The sequence below is a fragment of the Emydura macquarii genome, unplaced genomic scaffold (genome assembly GCF_026122565.2).
Source record: "Emydura macquarii macquarii isolate MOO-44397 ecotype Brisbane River unplaced genomic scaffold, CSIRO-AGI_Emac_v2 contig_1390, whole genome shotgun sequence".
NCBI lineage: Eukaryota > Metazoa > Chordata > Testudines > Chelidae > Emydura > Emydura macquarii.
Window position 1 is genome coordinate 14,089,065 of NW_027131527.1, and position 22,465 is coordinate 14,111,529.

Here is a 22,465-nt window from a genome sequence, read left to right on the forward strand (position 1 = left end):
TCCCAGAGATCAGTCCTGGGTCTGGTACTACTGGCTATTTTCATTACTGAATTCAATAATGGGAGTGGGGAATATGCTTTTAAAATTTGCGGATGACACCAAGCTGGGAAGGGTTGCAAACATTTTGGAAGACAGGATTAGAATTCAAAATGACCTTGACAAATTGGAGAATTGGACAGAAATCAGCAAAATGCAATTCAATAAAGACAAGTGCAAAGTACTGCATTTAGGAAAGAAAAACCAAATGCAGAACTTTAAAATGGGGAATAACTGGCTCAGAGGTAATACTGCTGAAAAGGATTTGAGGGTTATAGTGGATCACAAATTAAATATGAGTCAACAATGTGATGCTGTTGCAAAAAATGGCTAATATTTTAGGGCATGTGTAGTCATATGTAAGATATGGGAGGTTACTGTCCCACTCTATTCAAAACTGGTGAGGCCTCAGCTGGAGTACTGTGTCCAATTCTGGGCACCACAATTTAGGAAAGGTATGAACAAACTGAAGACAGTCCAGAGGAAAACAACAATAAAAGGTTTAGAAAACTAGACCTATGAAGAAAGGTTAAAAAAAACCTCAGCATGTTTAGTCTTGAGAAAAGAAGACTGAGTGGGGACCTGATAACAGTCTTGATTTATGTTAAGGGCTGTTACAAAGTGGACTGTGATCAGTTGTTCTCCATGTCCACTGAAAGTAAGACTGCAGCAAGGGAGATTGAGATTAGATATTAGGAAAAACTTTCTAACTATAAGGGGTAGTTCAGCTGTGGAATAGGCAGCAAGGGAGTTTGTGGAGTTGCCGTGAGAGGTTTTTAAGTACAGATTGGACAAACACTTATCAGGAATGGTCTAGGATTTCTTGGTCTTGCCTCAACACAGAGGGTTGGACCCAATGACTTCTCAAGGTCCCTTCCAGCCCTACATTTCTATAATTCTGGGAGGGACTCAGAAAAAGAGGTGTCCATCTGAGAACTCCAAGGGTGGATCCAGTGGGCTACTGCTGGTTTTCCACCCTGACCTTGGGTCTTCATCTCTACTGAAGCTAGGCAATGGCAACTGTTTCCCTTTTTCTTCTATGCTGGTAGGCTCTGGTGAGAGATGCACTGAGGCCAGCAAGGAAAATCCCTCATCAGATGCACCAACTTCTGGAAGCCAGATTTCATTAAATGGCCACTAATTGAACATCCGCTTTGGAAGTCACCCCCCCTACACACACATACTCACTTTAACACAAGACAGACCTCCCACCTGGGACAAAAGGTTTTTTTTCTTTCCTATGGTTGCCAGTCCTCAGTTTTAGCCAAGCAGAAGTTTTGCTGATGTGATACTGTAACACTCACTTATACAATCAAAGTGATTTATTGAAACACTGCAAGTACCTTCTCCAGCACATACAGAGAGGATGGAACTTCCCACTAAACCCCTCTCAGATCAAATGCAACATAACATAACATACAAAAGGGTTTCTCAAACTGGGGACTTGACCCCTAAGGGGGTCACGACGTTATTATGGGGGGGAGTCATGAGTTGTCAGCCCCTGCATATGCCATTAAGGGTGTATGGCATGGGGGGGTCATCACTTTTTTTGGAGGGGTCGTCACAGCCTTAAATATTTTCAAAGGGGATCCTAGCAAAAAAAGTTGGAGAACCCTTGACATACAAGATAACTTAACACTAAGATATAGCTCCATCTATTGGTTCAGGTGCCATTTGCACTAATCATTACAATATGCTTGAAAATTGAATGAGAACCCAAAGAAAAACAACAATATTAATAAAAGAATTAGAAAAATGCAAAGATATTTAAAGTCCCAATATAGCAATGCATTTAAGCAGATGCTTAACTTTAAGCATGGAAGCAGCCCTATTGAGTTCAATGGATTTTTTACAGAAAAAAAATCACAGAAGCTTTGTGAGAATTGACACCATTCGGATTGCAACAGAAAAGTATGTAGGTGAAGTGCATAAGGACTGCTCTGTTTGCCTATACAGTCACTGCTTTCCCAGCATCGAACGTTTTACTTTGTGAAGTGCTTTTGATTCAGCTTGTATGAAAGGAGATGTAGAAATCCAAATATTATTGATATACCAATACATGGTGCAGAGAGAGCATGCCACACACTAAGAATGCATAACATTGTGAACAAAAACACAGAAGTCGAAGTCCCATCATTATGCTTCTTCACAAGTGCTTTTAAAAATCATTTATAATTTTAATTTCATTTCGATACTGGTCTGCACACATTAGTCCATCCTGGCTGAACTGTGTCATACCAAAGATGGATCCTGATCAGATAAGCCCAATGTGTTAGGCCAAACCAAATGATTTTAATCTCTTAAAGAGCAGATTATGTCTCGGGGAACTTTGTGTAGAAGTGGTTGTATTTATTCTCATAATTCTCTCTTTTAGGGACATTTGTACAAGACCAGGATCTTGTTTCTTCAGATTACATCTGCTCCTGCTGCATATTCCCCATTGAAGCCATAAAACTTCTTTCATCTGATTATTTCCACGTCCACTGAATGGAGAATTCTGTCTTCAGGTGAGAGGTATGCAGCAGGAATGGAAGTTATCACTCAGCTCCCATATACATAACCTTATCACTGGTGATAAAAATGAGAGAAGAGAAATACGAACTACACTAGCAGAGTGGCTTTTATCTATATCTTTGCGTTAATTGCCTAAGAGGCATCAGTGACTCTTTAAGAACAAGAGGTACGGAGATAGCTTTTTTCTTTGTTGTTTTGCTTTATAAACTTTATTTATGGTGTTATTAGACCTTTAACATAGATTGTCATTCTTACAAGTCTTGTGTGGGTAGAAAGAGGCAAAAAAGACAGTGCCAGTACTCCTTGCCAAACAAGAATGAGAATGACAAAGATCTTAGCAATATAAACATCATGAACTAGTAGAAACTATGAGACAGTCAGACTTAGCCTTTCTCAGGTCTTATTCAGAAACACTTTTGAGCAAGAAGAGACACTAGGAAAAGGAGAGGAAGGAAGTAGCTTTTCAGAGATCCTAGATAAGTATTAAGTGCATTACTTTTATTGAATCTTTTCATGACTAACCCAGAACAAATATTCTCCTGACAGTTAAATAGCATTTCAACAAATTCTAATACAGAAAAGAGGCTTCACTCATTGTGTATGTTCACTGTAAAGATCCCCAGCAGGAATCTGGCACCATATGGTTACTGCATAGGTGATGTCTAGATCCATCTAGAACACAGGCACACCAATGAGCCCTGATGGTGCACCACAATATGTGTCCTACATATTAGGGACCTATAACAAATAAATAAATAGAAAAGATATAATCCTGTTCATAAGAGGTCATCGTGAATATTTACAACATCTGAAAACTTTAGATCTTACAAAATCCTGGAGTACAACAAATTGTGCTATCACCTTCCGAAATGCCCTAAGTGAAAAAACTTAAGAACCTAAGAATGGCAATACTGGGTCAGACAAATGATCCGTCTAGTCCAGCGTCCTGTCTGCAGACAGTTGCCAATGCCAGGTGCTTCAGAGGGAATGAACTGAACAGAGCAATTATCAAGTGAATCATCCTTTAACCCACTCCCAGCTTCTGGCACTTAGCAGCTTAGGACACCCAGTGCATGGGTTCGTATCCCTGACCATCTTGGCTAATAGTAATTGATGAACCTATCCTCCATGAACTTCTCTAATTTGTTTTTGACCCAGTTATACTTTTGGCCTTCACAATATTTCCCTGGCAATGAATTCAACAGGTTAACTGTGCATTGTGTGAAGAAGTACTTCCTTTGTTTGCTTTAAACCTGCTGCCTATTAATTTCATTGGGTGACTCCTGATTCTTGTGTTATGTGAAGAAATAAATAACATTTCCTTATTCATTTTCTCCATATCATTCATGATTTTAAAGACCTGTATCACATCCATCTCATTTCCAAGATGAGAAGTCACAGCCTTTTTAATCTCTCTTCATATGGAAGCTGTTCCATATCGTTAATTTTTGTTGCCCTTCTCTGTACCTTTTCCAATTCTTAATATCTTTTTTGAGATGGGGCAACCAGAATGCACACAATATTCAAGGTGTGGGCATACCAGGGATTTATATAGTGGCTTTATAAAATTTACTGTCTTATTATCTACACCTTTCATAATAATTCCTAACATTCTGTTTGCTTTTTTAGCTGCCGCTGCACACTGAGCAAATGTTTTCAGAGAATTATCCACAGTGACTCCAAAATCTTTCTTGAGTGGTAACAGCTAATTTAGGTCCCACCATTTTGTATGTAAAGTTGGGATTATGTTTTTGATTGTGCATTACTTTGCCTTTATCAACATTCAATTTCATCTGATATTTTGTTGCCCAGTCACCCAATTTTGTGAGATCCCTTTGTAACTCTTCACAGTCTGCTTTGGATTTGACTATCTTGAGTAATTTTGTATGATTATGCAAATTTTGCCACCAAACTGTTTACCTTTTTCCAGCTCATTTATGACTATGTTGAACTGCACTGGGCCCAGTACAGACCCCTCAGGGACACCATTATTTATCTCTCTGCATTGTGAAAGCTGACCATTTATTCCTATCCTTTGTTTCCTGTCTTTTAACCAGTTACTGATCTATGACAGGACCTTCCCTCTCATCCCATGGCTGCTTACTTTGCTTAAGTAAGTCTCTCCTTTTGATGAGAGACCTTGTCAAAGGCTTTCTGAAAATCCAAGTACACTATATCCAGAGTCACCCTTATGCGCCCTTGTTTGTTGACCCCCTCAAAGAATTCTAATAAATTGATGAGGCATGATTTCCCTTTACAAAAACCATGTTGACTCTTCCCTAAGAAATCATGTTCATCTATGTGTCTGATACTATAGTAAAGAACAGAATTTTCAATCAATTTGCTTGGTACAGAAGTTAGGCTTACCAGCCTGTAATTACCAAGATTGCCTCTGGAGCCTTTATTAAAAATTGGTGTTGCATTAGCGATCCTCCAGTCATCTGGTACAGAAGCTAATTTATGTGATAGGTTACATACTACAGTTAGCAGTTCTGCAATTTCACATTTGGGTTCCTTCAGAACTCTTGGATGAATGTCATGTGGTCCTGGTAACCTATTACTGTTTAATTTATCAATTTGTTCTAAAATCTTCTCTTTTGACACCTCAATTTGGGACAGTTCCTCAGATTTGTCACCAAAAAAGAATGGCTCAGGGGTGAGAATCTCCCTCACATCCTCTGCAGTGAAGATTAATACAAAGAATTCATTTAGCTTCTCCACAATGGCCTTATCTTCCTTGAGTGTTGCTTTAGCACCTCAATTGTCCAGTGGCCCCACTGATTATTTGACAGGGTTCCTGCTTCTGATGTACTTTAAAAACATTTGCTGTTAGTTTTTGAGTCTTTTGCTGGTTGTTCTTCAAATTCTTTTTTGGCCTGCCTAGTTATACTTTTACACTTGACTTGCCGGAGTTTATGCTCCATTCTATTTTCCTCACTAGAACTTAACTTATTTTTGCCTCCCAACACTTCTTTTACTTTCTTGTTTAGCCATAGTGGCACTTTTTTGGTCCTCTGACTATGTTTTTTAATCTGGAGTATAAATCCTAATATAAAGAAAAGTAGTAATAACATGTTAGAGTGTTTTTGAGTTTAGGCCTTTCAATATAATTTACGTTTTCTGGAAACAGCTATTATTATTATTATTTATTTGTATTATGATAGTATTTAGGGGCCTCCAGTAGAGATCAGGGCCCCCTTGTGCTGAGCACTGTACAAACATAGAATAAGAGAAAATCCCTGCCTCAAAGAATTTACATTCTAAATAGATGAGACATACAAAATGTGGTGGAAAGGGGTAGAGCATATGCAAGCAGACTGAATAATGTGATGATCTGCAAACAGGTAGTACAATTTTTAAATTTCCTTTCTTTTAAATTATATCTGGGTGTTGGGGTTTTGTTGGGAGGAGATCAGGTAACCAGAGAGACAAAGGAATGGAAAGACTGCATGGAGGAGAGGGGAAAGGCATAGAGGGTGGGAGAAGAGGCACGGGAGGAGGGGAGCATAGAGACCAAGGGGAGTGAGGTGAAGACACTGTGAGATTAGACCTCAGATACACCCAAGCTGGTGGAAACAAGGACCTCAGACACATTTTAGGAGGTGGGAACTATGACCATTGAACAGCTGACTCTCTCAGCCTCATGGAGGATGGGAGGAACAGTACGGTTTTTCCAGTTTCCACACAAGGTAAGCTGTGCTGCATACAAGGGCAGCTCTGAAGTGGGAAGGGACCATTCAAAAAAGACTGTGATAGGGAAGCCCCTGGCACCGTGACCTCTAACGGTCTGAGCGTTCCACTATGTCCAGGGCTGATGGGTGAAGGAGGATTCACATGTGAATACCAGGGACATCTCCCCAACCCAGAGATTGCTCTGCTGCCAGGCATTTTTCTACTTAAGCTCTTATGGCAGCTGTACTTTAGTGCTCATGAATCATATTATGCAGAACAGATGTTGCTGAAGTGTCACTGTGGAGTATTAGATGAAAATGAAGAGCTATGTCACATGGGGGTGGGAGGGCTTGACTTTTCTTTTTTGCAGTTACCAAAATTAAAGCAAAAATTAAATAAAAGGAAAAGCAACTCACCACCTTCAGAAACGAGGCAGAGCAATGTATTTACATTGAATAAGTTGAAAAAACATTTTTTCTAAATACAGTATTTTGATTGATTTATGTTTTGCAGAGTTCAGAATATAATTCGGTTTTGACCAAGGGAAACATCCAACTACTCTGTGCTTCATCATAACCAAATAAAACTTTACTGATCAACAATCTAAATGTGGCTGAAAGCAGTAATGGCTACACATTTAAATTCAAGTGTCATATTAATAATTTTTGTCTGCAAAATTGAGTCACTAGAGATAAATCAGGAAATACTCGCATTTTGGCCCAATCCTGCAACCTGGGCATGGGCAGAGTGCTGCACCTACGTAGGACCCAATTGAAGATCAATGCACAGAATCCCCTCCACCCACAGATACTCAGGTAGCAATCCCACCCCACTAATACTATTACTCAACTTAAATATTAAAATGACCTATATGAAAATAGACCTGTCTGTTCCCTAAAGTAAAGATAGCACCATGTATGAGGGAGAGGATCAATCAATCCTAACAGCAACAACAGCCAAAACATAGAAGGAAACCCCTTCCTCTGGAGAGAAAAACACTAATTTTTAGATTTCTTCCCCTTTACCAGTGGAATAAAAAAGGAGGTGAAAAGTGTGAAAGGAGTGGTATTTTTCCAACCAAAACCAATTAATTTAAAAAAATTTTTTGAACATTTTCATTTAGAATTTTTCTTCATAAAATGAAAAATGTCCAAAACAAACATTTTCCATAAAAACCTTTACTTTTGTAGAAAAGCCATTTGTCATCAAAAAGGAAAACATTTTGACCAGTTGTAGTATTAAACAAATATGGTTCTCTATAAACTGGAAAGGAGTCTAAAAAAATTACTCTAAAATCCTATATATTTTAATGGAGTACAATATCCTTTCTCTAGGTTTTTAAAAAAAAAAAACTATCTTGGAGATTTACATAGCAGGATTATTAAATTCTATCGTAAAGTTAAAAAAAATCTATAAAAGAGTTATCACTCTCTATTAAATTCTGTAGGATTTTTCCATGAGGGGCATATTCGGTTACAATCAAAGATAATATAGCAGTTATTTTATGGAGACTTAAATCTTCTCTACCAGTGAATACTCTCAAAAAGGAAGACAAAACCCTAGACTAGAAATATTCTGAAACCTCCAGCATCAGGCGGGAAGGGTCTAGTGTGCAGGGGAAGCAAGTTTGAGATAAAAAACAACAACAAAAGAATCCTTCTTGAAATGAAGAGTATGGCAAGATAACATTGTCACATAGTCATTCTGCAGATACCACCAAATAATCCAGCAAGAAAACATTTCAGTGGAAGATTAGAGATATTTCTACATAGAAATATACATCATCAACATTAAAAAACAAACAAACAAAATATATTGGTTTATTTTAATATTGCTTCTCACCTTTCATAAAGATTGGAATGACAGCAGTGGTTTGGTGAATAATTCTCTCTGAAATGAGGTCACCTATCTTTACTTTGTTGCAACATTATTGCAATTTGCTCTGAAAACATGTTTTCACATCACCTGTACAGGTTGCCTATAGCTATGTCCTTGGTTGTTACATGGAGAAAGAATCTGTAGTAGTGGATTGGGAACCTTTAACAATTTTCTTCCATGACTAGTACAGTGTCGTAATAGTTTCCTTGCAGAAACAAGTTGCTAAAAAGGTGAGATGCTTTAGTTGAATGGGTCATGCGATGGCACAGGAAGGAGCAAGGAACACAGAGACGCACATGTGCTTCCAACAGAAACAAGTGTCTGATTGCTAACTATATCACTTCCAGGTTATTGGCAATCAGGATTACATCCAGGTGCAGTGACCCATCCATTCAGCTGCTTCAGTGACTTGCAAAACATCTCCCCTCTTTTTAGCTTCAGAAACACGTATTAATATTGGAAAATCCAACAAGGCCTAATTATAAACTGTAGCTGGAGGACAGGGTTCACTACCTGAACCTTTCACATTTTCACCTTGCTCTTTTCCTCCTTCTTGACTTGAGGCTTGGCCTTCTCTTTGGATTGGTCTTTCTATTCATCTCTTTGGCTTTAAACTTGGCCTTTTTCCTCCTCCTTTTCTTTAATTCTGGTTTCACCCTTCTCTTTAGGCATAATCTTTTTTTTTTTTTTTGTCTTTGACTTTAGCCTGGGACTTTTTCTTGTCTTTCCCTTCAACCTCTCCCTTTCCTTTGATTTTTATTTTGTCTCTCTTTTCCTTGGTTTCCACTTTGTCTAACAGCAGGACTGAGTCACAACTCACATTTCTTGACTGAACAGACCTTCTTTTTCTATATCAGATATGTCAATGACATCTCTATAGCTCTTGGAGACTTTTCTATTTACCATGTGATCTCTTGGTCTGTGGGAAAGAAGGTCATTCTTCCTGACTTCAGCAACAGCAGTCGGTAAGCTCTCAAATGACCCGGAGCTTTTAAACTCTGGGATGGGATTGATATTTTTCTCTGAGACTTAGAATCAGAACCAGCCTGGGACTGGGCTCCTGCGTATTTCTCTTTTCTTGTACAAAATTAAGAGGCCACTCTAATTATAATTATAGAGCAGCCTAGCCTCACCTAGGTCTTCTCATAAAGTCAAGTGCTGAGAGGTCTAGTCTAGTAGGACACGTGGCAGTGATATGTCCCTAGTTTCAACAAATCTCCATCTGAAGTCTTTCCTCCAGCTTGCTGACACCTCCGTCTGCACTCCACCTCTACGAGGTGCAGCCTGTGGGGAAGGGGAACAAAGCTCACTTTAAGCTCCAGGGGCCAGTGCAGCCTGTGGTGTAATTTGGAGCTACCAGGAGTTGCTCTAATTATGGCCCACAGCTCCTCCAGGTTGTCTATGGGCTACTCTGCAGCATAGCAGCTGAGAATTCCTGTAGCTGCATAAAGTACAGCTCACAGCACCCCTCCTAACCTGGGACATGCAAGGGGACTGTGTAAAACCGCCTATAACTGGCCTATGCACTGCTTACATCAGGAGGAAATTGTCCCCCATCCACCTAAGGGGCTTTTACAGCCCCCGTAAATAGTCACAGCAACATAAATGGGTTGTAGCAGGAGGAATAATCGTTTCCTCTATCTCTCAGCTTCTTAATCTGGAGTGCATAAGCTTCAGTGCTTGGGGAAGAAACAAATGGAGAACTCCTGTAATTCTGCAGTGCTGGGTGGGCAAGGAAAAGCAGAACTAAGTATCAGAGAATAGATTCAATTCTCTCTCCTCTCATTTACATTTTATTTGCCTTTGCTTTTTATTTGGTCCTTTCAATATTTACGGTATTTTCATTTGCTGAAGTGAAAAAGTGAAAAAACTCTCTTTTAGTTTGGAGGCACTCTGCTTCTGTTGGCAAAAAAGTGTAGACGCTTGGCTCCCGCTCATTTTGAGCACGGCTCTTGATCCCATGATTACATTTGTTCTTTGTAATGAACACCTTTCTAGTCAAAGCAGTGAATTACTGTACAGCTATAAAATCATAATATGCACACACACACACACACACACATAGACTTTTTATATACCGTGTGTGATCATGTGGTGTGCTATAAGGGTTTACTTGGCCTGTGTTTGGAACGTCTGAATTACTAACGAGTGGTGAAGTGCAGATAATCCGAAACGAGTGCCAGTAAAACCTTTATAGCACACTACAATGCACTCTGTACATGCCACATGTTACAGAAGAGCTATTTTAGTACCACTGGAGGGAGTTCTAGAAAAATTAATTGGGGTTATTTTTTCCCTCTATGTGCTAAGCTTAGTTACCCTGTGTCCAGCTGTGCAGGCCTCATAGGGAGAGGAAAATTATAACTAATAAAATGTGAGAAATCTCTACACATTACCTAAAATAACTTCTTTACCCATAATATCATGGGCTAGAAATGAGAGCTATGTTTCTCTTTGGAAAGCAGCAAATCTTCTCTTTCCAAGGATATAAAGATCCCACTTATAGACCTGATGTGGTAAAAGATATTGGACTTTAAACCTGTATACTGCTCCAAGGAGTAATAGTGACCATCCTGCACCTCAAGACAGGAGGATTTTGGAAGAAAAATTAAAATTTGGGAATGGAACAAGAAGTTTCTCCGGCAGGATGTTTTATTCTGTGTTCTCTTAAATGTGACTGTTTGAAGCTGCTCAGTGGCTTGGAAAGTTAGCAGTAGTCTCAGGGGCAATGGATTAGTTAGCAGAGTGCTGATCAGGTGGTCAAAGGTGCATGATAAATGCAATTTGTCGCATGGATATCACCACCACATGTGACATTACACACACACGCACGCACGCACGCACGCACGCACGCACGCACACACACACACACACACAGAATATGAGAGAAAGTTTGATGTGGTTCATTAAAGTGCAGTCCACATGATTTTAGTTTGTCCCTAAGTTCTGCATTGTTGCACTAGTTGTTAGGATGACATTCAATATCAGTATACACCATTGAACATAGTGTGGTGTCCATGGTCCGACTGCCTTTACAGAGATAGTGAAAGCCTCCCCCAAAGGGACTGAAGAGAAGCTGCCGACAGTCTCTCCATGAATGAGCATGACCTCATCCCTCAGACGTGCAAAGCTGTGATTAGATTAAAATGGAAAATATTTACTGCTGCACTATGAGTGGTGAGAGGGACATGTCCCTGATACAGAGTGCATACATGCAAGAAAAAACATTGGACCCCCCCCGCCTTCCCCCGACAGACACACAGCTAGTAAAAAAGCATGTAAACTATGAGCAGAGAAACCCATCTGTGTCATGGAGAAGTCCTTAAAGGGACACAGCAAGCCAGGAAAACAATTCCCCAAAGAATTCCAGAGCCACGTCCTGGGCAAAACAATGTTAAGCTCTATAATGCACATTACATTCTTGTCAAGTTGTTTTAAGATACTAGTAAAATGTAGATCCCACTCTTTTCCCTTTCCTTTTCCCCCCCCTCATTTGTCATCTTCATATCAACCCCTGTCAACCATCTTCATATCAACCCCTCCCATGGAGATCAACCATCTTCATATCAACCCCTCCGAACCCCATAAAAAAGTCTTGCTATCCACCAGAACAGGGAGATGGGTCTTTTATCAAAAGCATCCAGGGGTTGCAACAAAAAAGTGGGAGTCACTGAAACATTTGAAGATTTAGATACACATCTAGACTTTTGCAGAAGTGGTACCAAAATAAGAAGGGAGGGTAAGTAAAAGAAATACATTTCTGGGGAAGAGCATACCAACAGAGTAGGCTGATTTCCTTTTCAGGAACCCCATACAACAAACAACTATAATATTGTGAAGTTCTGTCATCCTGTCTTGTCTCATCACTACACAATATAATGACATATAGGCCTCAGGCACTGCACTGCAAAGACAATCCTGCATGCTGCCATTATTGGACGAGCAAAAAATAATGAGATGAGAAGCAGGATTACCCCAATTTCCCTACAAAGGAGTCATGGTCACCATATTTGCCAGGGCCAGCATTTGAGCTCTGTGATGTAGGATCTTAAGAGTCGTAATAAAAAGTTGATCCCAACAGTCACAAAGACGTTGCATTTGAAAGGGCAACCCTTACTTAGATGAAAGAAATGAGCATTTTCAAGTTGGTACACGAGTTTTAGAGGCAGAATGTGTGAATTCACTTAGCAAATTTCAAGAGGGTTCTACTCACTGCTGGCACAAAAAATGGGAGAAAAAGTTTAAAGGCCTTTTTCTTCAAAAAATGTGTGCACTCACAAATTCCAATGTGTGCACAATCCCTAATGTATAGAAGCACATATCAATATGAGTGCACAAATCAGGAGTTGCGTGCCAACACTGGCAATTTTACAGGTATGTGAGTCAGGACACTTGTCAAAATGTGTGTGCATTTCTGAAAATCTGGCCCTCAGGTTCCTGTTTGGAGGTTCCAAAGCTATTGTGGGCCACTGGGGACATTAGTGAGAGTTTCAAACATCTGACAATTTTCTTCAAAAGCATCTTAAACACTTTTGTGTTGTTGCACCTGTTATTCAAGACACCGTTAGAAATAGAAAGATAATTAATACAGCATATACAGTGTGAATTATTAATGAACACGCTGTACTTAACTTGTGACCACTGATGTGAAATTCCACTTTTATGTCCTATTGCTTTTCAGTGGGACTAAAGGTTCCTAAGTCACTTTGATACATTTTACAAAAATGCCTAAGTGAAAATCTGTTTCCCATGAGCGCTCAAGGCCAGCCAGGTATGGAAACTACCATTAAGTTGTATAAAAACAAAGCCCTAACCTCCTCCCTTTCAAGAATAGCAGTAAAACACAAACACATTTTATAGCCTGCTTTTCCAAAGGAGACTGCCATCTGTGTGTCCATGAAGAAGTAGAGATGTTCCCAGTCATATTTATATTAAATCATTTTGCTTCAGTAAAAGAGTATATGGTGTTGACTAGAAACAATAAACCAGAAACTGTGAAATCAAGTTATTACAGGGAGATTTGGAGAAAATATATGCAGATGACAGGAAAATCCCTCCTGAGAACAATAAATCTTCCATTAAATGGGGTCAGGAGGATGTCCATCATTTATTAACCACATGTGTTTCTATAACTGGATCCACCATTAGGAGACTTTGCTGCTGATCTGCAATTACTGAAAGGTTTTCGTTCCCCTCTCACCCTCCAAATGCTTGCTGGAGTCCTGAGATTCCCCTGCTTTACCTTGATTTAGCACCTGGTTCACCTTCAGTAACCTTGCTCTTTTAGACCTGAGGCCACGCACCGATCTGCCATCATCTCCACACTAACCTGCAGGAGCAAAGATTCAAATGGACTGTGAAAATATGCTGAAGATATTTCTTTCCTTTTCCCCATCTGTTTTCTTTTGGAGTCTTGGCCTCTCCACCTTCTCTTTGTACAACAACATAAAGACCATAGTTTCTCATCTAAGTGGTATTTCTCTAATCCAGTATTCACCCAGCATAACATTTATATGGCATGGGAACCAAATGGCTTGCCATGGAATGGAATGCATCTTGCCCTTTAGAGGCAAATTTCCTTCTTGTGCTGGATGATACCTAATGGATGTTGATAGAAATCAGTACTGCTCTTTGTAGGGAAAAGTTGTCTCTTTCTTATAACTTTGAACTTCATGTGGATTGTTCTTTGGATTGTTGTTCTAGCACTCTTGTTTACCCCTATTTCCCTTTTTGACCTTCATCTAACCCACGTTTCTATGATTTTAAGACTTATTTTCTGTCTGGCAGGCTCAGCACAGCACCTGTTCCTTTTAGCTGCCTTGGTGCAGTGGTGTTGAGGTAAAAGGAGCCCTTTGCAGATCTTACACTAACTTGATTAGAAGCTCAAGCAATTTCTTTCTCAATGGATTTTTGTCCTTTATCAGATTATCAGTGATGTCAACACTACTCTGGTAATAGAGGTTATTAACTGTATGCTTCTGCAGAGGAAGCATGATACATTGGGTTTGTGTGAGCCCTATAAAAACAGTGACCCATACAGTTCCCTGTGCAGACACTGAAAAAAATCAGTGAGCGTCCCTCACAGAGTTTGTTCTGGATTGTCTCTGGAACGGTGCTTGTCCTGACACCCTTGTGGAATGATCAGCGAGTTCAATCTCTACACTCCAAAGATCTGCATAAATCTTGGGGGAGCTAGGAAGGGCCAGGACAACCCAAGCAGAGGCCCTGTGCCTCTGCACTCCTTTCTTAGATCTCTGGCTCAACAGCAGCTCAGCTCTTATCCCCCAGCTGGCCCCAGAACACATCTTGTTGGTGGTGCTGCTCAACAGCACGGAGCATGTGTGCAAATGACTTAATACAGGCTCCATCTTTATTAACATTCTAGCTCAATCACTGCATGCTTGAGATGAGAATGGTGATGTAATAACAGTGGCTGGTCCCTGTCTCTACCCTCTCCTGACCTTGATCTGCCCTCTCCCTAGCCAGAGAAAGTCAGCTGTGGGTTCTAGTAGAAATGGCGATGTCAAAGTCAGCAATCCTCTGTCTGCGGCCCATGTGGTTTTAGTCTAGAGTGAAAGAGGGGATGATTTTGGCCACTGGTCATTTGATTTTCCCTATGCTTTTTAATTTCTGGGCAAAAACGTGCTAATCTAATACAAAGGAGAAATCAAAATTGGAGCCTAAACTTCATTACAGTGTCATTTTAAATTTTGTTTAAGACAAAATTGTTGAATAAGGCTCATAACCTGAATCCTGCAGAAAGGAAACAGATGCCAAAGAGAAGTTAGCAAACAGCCTGCCTTTCACCAACAGTCTTATCTTTTTTAGCTACTTTTAGAATAATCAACAAAAGTCTTTCCTTGCAAAGCACCAGCTACATTTGTGCCTCAAAGTTTCAAAAAGATATTTTCTTTGGTGATGTTGTTTGAATAGATCTGGGGGGTTTTAAGTTGGGAAGTCAGCCAAAAGTCACATCTAGGCCCAAGCCCTCAAACTACTGCATTATTCATGCCTTCCATGGGTGGGGGTGGGAGACACAATGATAAATAGGAAAGTTGGTAAATGGAACTGAAGAGCTGAAAAACCGGGTAAAATGTTCAAGAGACTTAAATCATGGTGTGGAAACAAATGCAACCCCAGCTAATCTCAGAAACTTGATTGCAGTGTCGGAAATGATGAAACAGAGTCATTAGGATTTATACTGACAAGCTTGGATATTTTCCAACCTCTTCTGTAACTGGCTAACAAGGGAGCTATTGAAAAAGCATAGAGTTAAAATTGGTCTCCTTCTAGGAACCACTTATCTGAAGAAGGAATGACAAATAGGTTCAGAAGAAAGCAAAGTTTCACAGATAAACGTTTACCATGACAAATGTCAACCAGAAGTTCTTCTCTATTTTAGAAAAAGCAACCGACCACTAGTAGGTCAAACACTGTTGAAAGAAGAACAAAGGAAAGAGGGGGAAGAAGACGGGGAGGAAGAGAAAGCGAGAGTGTGTAAATTAAACAACAACAACAAAAAGATCCTTTCTTTATCATTATAAATCAAATCTAGAGAATGATTGAAGCTGACATTGAACTCCAGATCAGCGGAGACCACAGAGGAGTTCAGACAGTCAGCACAACCTCAGATTAAATAAGAAAGCCACAGAGGTTTTATTACAAGTTTCAGGCCACACTGAAGTGCACAAAACAAAAATACAAATGCTATCACTTCAAAGACTATGACCTACAACAAAATAAGTGGCAGGGAAACAATGCAGATTTTCCTGGTTTTCAGGCTAGGCTTAATCTGATACTTAAAACTCAACAATCTAACAAAGGTAAGTGGCAGTGCACATCAACTCTTGTGTGCCAGGAGCAGGATTCCCCCTTGCTCCCCCTACTAACTTCCTTTGTTGTGAAGGGTCTCACCAAAGCCACTTGGGCCAAGAAATAACTTCTGAAGATCTGGGTTTAAATTTTCCATAAAATAAATCTGATTGTCTCGGTATAGTTCCCAGGAGATGTTTGCCCAGATCACAAATCCTTAACCCAACTCTCCACCGCTGTCACAATGCTCAGCCAGGGTGCTTAGGGCATAGGCCCACATTTTTAAAGGTATTTAAGCATTGTTACTCAGTGTTGCAATGCCTAACTGATTTAGGAGCCCAAGTCTCATTTTCCAAAGAGATTTAGGCCGATTTATGTTCCTAAGTGCCTAAAACCCTTTAGAAAATGAGACTGAGGTTCCTGAATCAGTTAGGCATTGTAACTCTGAGCCCAGCAACACCTAAATACCTTTAAAAATCTGAGCCTGAGATTCGATGATGGGTGTGCTCTGTAAATACCATACGTATTAGATAAATAGCAATAAAAGCCATTGCTACAGATCAGAATTCAGGTACATGGGTAGAAACGAAGAGTGCCCAAGGACTGACAGAGCAGGTGGTGTAGCATGTCTGGAATGAGATGCTTGGCAGACCTTATTCAAGAGAGGCTTGCATAGCACCTGCCTATGCTATATGCTATATCTGGCTCCAGACAGTGCTATTAGTCTCACCAAATTAAACTGACAGACACTTTGGTAATAAATATAGAAGGATAGAAGTTGCACAAATGCCAGTGGATTGACAAGACGGAAATAATGTGTTCTGCCCTGGACTGTGGAAGACATTTTTGGCAATTAAGTCCTATTTTGTTGGGGAAAAAGAATAAAACAGGGCTGATGAAAGTTGCACCTGTGTTTCCAGTGTAAAGTCCTAGTTTTAGATGTTTAATAATTTATCTGTAGAAACTTGGCCCATCTATAGTATTTCCTTACTTCATAGAATCATTGGGGTTGGAAGTGACCTCTAATGAGTCCTATTGGTCAATCATTCTAGGTAACAGTGCGACTGATTTATATTCAAAACTAGTTCTTAAACCACCCTCTAAGTGCCTCCCAATAGTGCATTCAGTGACATGGCTAACATTGGTCATGTGTGGTTTGTTTTGTCTTTCATCCTCTCCCTAGCGAGAAATTGTGCGTGCAATGGAATATTTTAGTTTTGTGAATCTTTTTTAAATGTACATGTTTATTTTAGAGAGGGCCAGGTTGAAGAAGTGTACCTTGCACTTAGAGGCAAAGGTGGCAAGATTTGTGATGATGTTTAGGTCCTGGGGGAGTTTATTCTGCAGCCATAGACTGGTCCCTCAGAAAGTTCTGTTTCCTGCACTGATGAGCTTTGTCATTATTGTAGAAAGTTCCTTTGTGGCAGAGGAAGGGAGTTGTCAATCACAGTCCTCAATCCCAGAGCTTTAGGAGAGCTTTTAGATCTCTCATTATTCATAAACCATCCCTGGGATGTATTTCAAGTCTAGCCTTCAACATCGTCAGTAATCTTCCTTTCACAGCTTGTTTCATTCTGTTATTGCTATCAGACAGGTAACTATGAAGTTTTTTCTAATGTTTAATATACACTTTCCCTGTTGCATCTGAAGCCCATTACTTCTAATTCTGTCATATTGACTAATGAGAGTAATTGATCCCTGTCCACTTTTTAATCCCCCTTTACAACATTTGTAGCTAGCTACCAGGTCTCCCCTCCATCTTCCAGTCTCTAGGTGGAACTTGGTCAATTAATGTAACTTTTCCCCATAGGCCTGACTTTCCAGGACTCTTCTCTTGCTTCTGAACGCGTTCCAATTTCTCTGTCTGCTTTAAGGGTGGTGCTAATCAGAGGCAAGTAGAGCAGAATAATTGCCTCCTTCATATACTCCTCTAACCAATTGTCAGGGATCAGGCCCTGTAGCGGAGTCAGTCTCCTGGCAACACATCAAGCACAGCTGGCAGGCAGCAGACTACCTGATTGACTGCACCACCTAATTGGTCAGGAAGGGCAGCTGGCTCTGGCTGTTCAATGCAAATCATGCCTGCAGCTGCATTTGCCCTTGTTCCAGTCCCTGCTCCTGCTTGTTCCAGTTTCTGCTCCAGCCTCAGTTCCTCTTCGGCTCCTGTCTCTCCTGTACTCATTTTCGGCTCCACCTCTGGCTGACCCTCTGGCTCTGGCATTCAGTTCCTTCCTCTCCAGTACTGATCCTTGGCTCTGCCTCTGACCTGTAATTCTGGTTACCCTTCAGCTCTGGTATTTTGCTTCTGTCCCTCTGGCACTGACCCTCAGCTCATTCCTGGACTCTGCCCACCTTGGACCCAGCTCTAACCAGTAGGATGACCTCTCACTTTAACCACTAGGTCACACCACCCACCGCCTAGTTCGTAACACCAATGCAGCATTTTTTTTTTTTTGCAGCATCATACTGTTGCTTCATGTCCAATATATTATCCATTCTGAACTTAGCTCCTTTTCTAAGGCACTCTAGTCAGTATTTGTGCATTTTATCACTCTTGCTCATGAGAACCTCTTCTATGAAGTTCAATTTATTTATATTGAACCAGTTCTCCATTTTACAAATACCAGCTGAAGATTTAATCCTACTGTATCTTTCAAAGAATTTGAGATCCCTCCTAAATTCATGCCAGCCACCGATTCGATTAGCATACTCTCCAACCCATCTTTCCAAGACACTAATGAATAGGCAGACTGAATGGCATTAGGCCCAAGATGAACTTCTGTGGGAGTTTGACAAGGGAATGCAATCCTCAGCTGTGCTGAACAAAAGCTGAGGGAGCAGAGGCCAGGGCAGCTTTGACCTATCTTACTCCTCCTATTGATCCCGGGGCTAACAGAGGACCGAGCCAGCCTCCTGCACAAATTAAAGCAGCTGCTGTACTGGACCACTGGGCTGCTGGTCTACTTGGTCTACGGGCCAGTCTACCAGCTGAAGATTGGTGGAGCATATCGCACTCCCACCTCCCTCTCTCTGGTCCCCAGGAAAATAATTCCTGCACAACAGAGAACGTGGTGCCGATTCTAGACAGCGCTTGCATTTAGATATCAGTTTACTTTTCTGTAAGTAAAAACCAAAGCAGAAGCAAACCCCTCCACTTGATTTTGAAATCTCACAACCTCATTTTTTTATCCAACTTAGTTTAGGATTTTAACTAATTATTTCCATTTTATAGTTGCTCGACCAAGTCTACATCATTTCTCTAGTTTCCCTAGGAAAATTTCATATGGAATGACAGCAAATGCCTTCCTAAAGTATACATAAATAAGAGCTGGGGCATTCAATGCACTTTTTTCCTGTAAAATTTAAATAAAAAAAGATTAACTTGGCATCATATGTTTTTGACAAAACCATGTGGCTTTCTATTTATTGCCATATTTTCCTCTCAGCGCATAGTGACTGCGTTATAAATTTTTTTCATCAAGCTCCCTCTAAAGTTAAAATTTAGAGATGTGTAAATCTCACATCTTTTTTTTTCCCTCTCATAAAGCTAAGAATTGTGCTTTTTCCACTCCTCTGGGTCCTCATTTGTCCACCAGCAGTTCTCAGAAATAATGGTTATGGTTCCAGTCTGATCCCTACTAATTCAGTTAGCTCTTTAGAGTGAATTTCATTTAACTGTGTCTTTCAGTGTCTTCTGTTTGATTACTGAACCATGAAAATTATTTTTTCATTGCATTGGGAAGTTCAGAAAGAAAAACACCCCAAATCCAGAATAATTCTTCATGTACAGGAAATTCTCTCTTCCACAAAATATGTTTGCACATGAAATGTGAGAAACAGGCATAATTTGTCATTGATATGTCTTACTAGCCGATATGCAGGTATGATCAGGTAGATAAACCTTTGAATGACGAATTATGTCTGCACTCATATGGGAGAGCAAAATTACAGCCACAGCTATTTGTACCTGGAGAGCTGAACGCATAGTAAGGGAGGCCAAGATGAAATCACTTTTACATAGTTGAAAAGATGTAAGCAAAGGTATGGTTGACAACAGTATGTCAGGTATAAGGTACACTGTGCTGGTCACTTGACTGTCTGTCAGCCCACTGGAGAGCTCATAGCCTTGCTAACCTAAGAACCTCAGGCAGACATTGGTATGTAAATTCCTTTTTGTTGTCTGAAAAGAGTCCAGTCTCCAGTGTTTGAGGTTTCTGGGAGCCAGAAAAAATTAAAACAGAAGGTGATTTAAAAAAAGACCTCTCCAGACATATAGATTTTCTATAAACTACACCCATACAGATTTTTTATTTTATGCTTTCCTTTATTATTCCTTATCAGGCAAAGCTTCTATATGAGAAAATGACTAAGCTTCCAGCTGAAAAAAAGCTTTGTATGGCTCCTTCTGGTTGGGCTAAATAACTGAAGTACCAGCTTAAAAGATAGGCATCCTGGTTATAGGCTTAAAGGATCCCAGAGTGGTTCAAGTTGCAGAGGAGCCTTAAGTCACATGCACACAGTTTATCCCACCTAAAGGTAGACACACTGTTCAGAGCACCCAACTGATTCTTTGAAGTTAGCTTCATTTTTTGTCTGCAGATTGTGGAAATGGTGACCTGCTCATGGGCAATTTATTAGTTTGCTATATGTATTTCAGAAGTCTTTCTGAACAAAGGTGTTTCAGTCTAGAGCTTTTCTCATAGATATTCAAGCTTTATTATCATCACCTCATCACATGGTATTTTTTTCATTCCCTTCATGTTGTAGGAGGATTGGACCAGGTGCAGACTGGCAGGCCATGGCTATCACATGGGGTGTCAGGGACAACCACGGAGGGTCAGGGCATCTAACCATGAGATTTCCCATACAGATCTTATACACCCAAATCTGAGATAGACAACAGCACAACTTGGAAATTCTGTAGCCCTGAGTTAAGATTTTTCCAACCAACTTCAACTTTCCCTAGTTTTTTCTGTAAGAGTGCATCAACTGAGCCTATGTACCACATGAGACAGCATGCTGTTAAAACAGTTACCTGTGAGGCATGAAGTTAAATGCCCAAATGTCCTTAACTATCTGAGAGGTATGGGTATTGGGCATTGCAATATTTATTAAAATGCATTGTTTCTTTTATAAGTGTTTCTGGTACATTTTTGTAATACTAAGCCAGTGGGTCTGATCCACTTCGAATTATATCAAATATTTACAGTCCAAAATTCCTCCCTTCATAACATCTATTTTACAGATATGTATGCATCACACTCACATACATGAACTCAAGCAGTGCAAAGCGTACCTGTGCTCTGAGCCAGGGCCTTTTCAGGAATTCCATGCCAGTACCCTGAAATGGAAACCAGCAATTTGGCACAGAAATGAATTACACTTGGGGGTCTGACAGGGCTGGAAGGACAAGATGGGGGAAAAAGAAAAGTTTATGATGCTCAGAGGGATGGTATTGTGCATACATGGATTTTTTAAGCTCTCCAAGCCCTGGTTCAACAAAAGCTTCTTAATTACTGTTCTTTAGCTATTAAATGAAATACAGATGCTTTCTTTTAGCAAAGGACCAACAGTTTAATGGGGTTTCATATACGGTGATGCTTCATAGCAATAAAAACATGGGAATTATTATTATTTTAAAAGAACAATTATGTCAGAGTGAGTTGTGGCAGCTTTACATCAACACATGGGCTGTTTTAATGATTTCATTTGTACATCTCAGTAGCTGTGGCCCTTTTGATGACTGCTGTCAGCTTGAGAACACACTTTTGGCCCCCTTTTCAACCCACCTCCAGCCTAGTGTTCAAACAAATAGGGAATATGTAAACCCTGATATCTAAAATGTACCTCTTTCTCACTTCTACCAGAAGTAAGATTAAAATATGGCCAAGGTAGAAATCAGGAATATTCTGAAGGGAGGAGTACTGCTCCTTGTTCTTCTTACTGCAACAAAAATGTAATTTAAAGCACCGAGGCCCCCAGTTAACAAAGGATTTAAACCTATGCTTAAGTCCCATTGAAAGTGGACTTAAGTGTTTTACTAAATAGGGATGGATAGCCAAATCCAAGCCAACGGTGTGGTAAATTGGTGCATTTTATCTATATAGTCCTCTTGGAATTATTGGAGAAAGAGAGCTGCAAGCATTGCAAACAAAAGCAATGTATACCATCTCTGCTCTTCTTTGGCAGCTGTTATGGAGCTGATCCTGGAAGGTCCTAAGCATCTTCTACTCCCACAGAAAGCAGTGGCAATGAAGGATATTTCAACCTCTTGTAGTAGGCGGTCAGAACTGAGCCCTATACATTGATTATAGCTGTGCAAAACTGCCATAGCAACACACAGCTAGACAAGTTGGTTTAGTTACAATTCTGGTAACAAGACCTGGGGCATAAGCTCCTAAAGAGCTGCATGGAATTTTAGCTGCATGACTCCCATTCACTTTAATGAACCATAATGTCCCATTACATTTGTCAGGCAAGATAACAGATGTTGTGAATTAAATCAATGGACTAGCTCCTGTCAACTGTCATTTTATACTTCATATAGACAAAG